The following is a 2,536-nucleotide window of genomic DNA, read 5'->3' on the forward strand; positions in this document are numbered from 1 at the left end:
ATACAGTTGAGAACAGTTCCATCATCCAAAGATCCCTCTTGTTGTCATTTTATAGCCACACCTACCTTTCTCATCCCCCTTTTTTTCTGACTCAGACAACTACTAATTTGTGTTCCATGTCTATAATTTTATTATTGAAAAATATAACATAAATAAAATCATACAATATGTGACCTCTGGGATTGGATTTTCTCATTCACCTTTATTCCTTGGAGATTCATTCAAGTTGTGTGTATCAATTGCTTATTGCTTTTTATTGATGAGAAATATCCCATACTGTAAATATATGAGATGTTTTACCATTCACTCACTGAAAGACAACTGAGATTTTTCTAGTTTTTGGCTATTACAAATAAAACTGCTATAGACATTAATGTACAGGTTTTTTATGTGAACATAAGTTTTCATTTCTCTGGGATAAATACCTAAGAATGCAATTGCTGGGTTTTATGGTAGCTTTTTAAGGAACTCCAAACTGTTTTTCCAGAACAGTACTATTTTACAGTTCCACCAACAGTGTATGAATGATCCAGTTTCTTTGCTTCTTCACCAGCATTTATGTTGTCATTATTTTTTATTCTGATCATTCTGACAGGTGTGCAGTAATCTTTCATCCTGGTCTTAATTTGCATTTCCCTTAGGGCTGATGATGCTGAATATTATTTCATGTACTGATTTTCTCTCAATTTATCCACTTTGTTGAAATGTCTCTTTATATCTTTTGTTCATTTTCTAATTGAATTGATTGATTTTTTTATTCTCAAATTTGAGAGTTCTTTGTAGTTTCTAGTTCTGTATATGGTATGCCGTTTGCAAATGTATTTTTCCAGTCTACAGTTTGCCTTGTAATCTTTTATTTCTCAGTAGGTTTTTGACAGAGCAAAATTTTTAGTTTTGATGAGATCCAATTTGTTAAATTTTTCTTTTATAGATCACGCTTTTGATGTCAAATCTAAGGACTATTTGCCTAACCCTCGGCTAGATCCCAGAGATTTTCTCCTATTTTTTTTCTCGAGTTTTATAGTTTTACATTTACATGTAAATCCATGATCGATTTTTGAGTCAAATTTTGAATAAGGTGTGAGGTTTGAGTCAAAGTTCACTTTTTTGCTTAGGGATACCCAATTCTTCCAGCGTCATATGTTGAAAATACTATCATTATCCTTCTTCCATTGAATTTATTTGCACCTTTGTCAAAATCAGTTGACCATATGTGTGTGGGGCTATTTCCTCTGTTTTGTTCTATTCCGTTTCATTAATCTATATGTCTATCCCTTCACCTACATTGTCTTGATCACTGTAGTTATATGTTAGAATTTTTACCAAGTTCATCTTGCTTTATTCTTCCTTTTCAAGATTTCTTTCGCTGTTCTAAGATCTGTGTTCTTCCATATAAATTTTAGGTTAAACTCATATATTTTTACAAAACAATCCTTGCTGGAATTTTAAAAAGAATTACATTAAGCCTACAGTTCAGTTTGGGGGGAGAATTTACATCTTTACTATGTTGAGTCTTCCTATGTTGAGTCTTCCTTCTTGTGTTGAGACACATGAACATGATGTGTCTATTTATTTAGGTCGTCTTTGATTTCTTTCATGAGTTTTGTGGTTTTTAGCATACAAGTCCTATACATATTTATCATATTTACTACTATTTTTTCCCATTTTTTGGCATGATTGTAAATGGTATTGTGCTTTAATTTAGTTTCCACATGTTTATTGTTATATATAGAATATGATTAATTTTCGTGTGTTGATTTTATATCTTGCAAACTTGTTAAGCTCACTCATTAATTCTAGATGTGCTCTGTTTGTTTGTTTTTTTTAGATTCCTTGAAATTTTATACATAAAAAATCATGCCATTGGTAAATAGGAATAATTGTGTTCCTTCCAGTCCAACCTATATTACTTTAATTATTTTCTCGGCTATTATAGTGCCTAGAACTTCCAGTATTCTGTTGAATAAGAGTGCTTTGTTCCTAATATAGGAAGGAAAGCATTCACTCTGTTATCATTAAGTGTGATGTTAGCTGTAGGTTTTTCATAAATGTTCTTTATCAAGTTGATGAAGTACTTTCTATTCTTAGATTTTTTCAGAGTTTTTGTCATTAATAAATATTGGATTTTGTCAACTAATTTTTCTATGTTAGATGTTATCATCATATGCCTTTTCCTCTTTAGCTTGTTGTTATTGTGTATTACATTGATTGATTTTTGGATGTTGAACCAGCCTTGCATGAAATGCCATTTCATTATGGTGTATCATTCTTTTATGCACTGCTGAATATGATTTGCTGATATTTGTTGAGGATTTTTACATCTAAGTTCATGAGAAATATTCGTCTGTAGTTTTATTTTTTTGTATGGTCATTGTTTTTGGTATCAGGATAATAAATGCTGGCCTTTAAAATGAGTTAGAAAGTATTTCCTCCTCCTCCATTTTCTGTTCAGAGATTTCTTAAATTTGGTGTTCATTCTTCATGCACTGCCAATTAGCCATTTTTGGCACTGCCTTTTCAGTCTCCTTGAAGATGG

Source organism: Pteropus vampyrus, unplaced genomic scaffold (genome assembly GCF_000151845.1).
Source record: "Pteropus vampyrus isolate Shadow unplaced genomic scaffold, Pvam_2.0 Scaffold45, whole genome shotgun sequence".
NCBI lineage: Eukaryota > Metazoa > Chordata > Mammalia > Chiroptera > Pteropodidae > Pteropus > Pteropus vampyrus.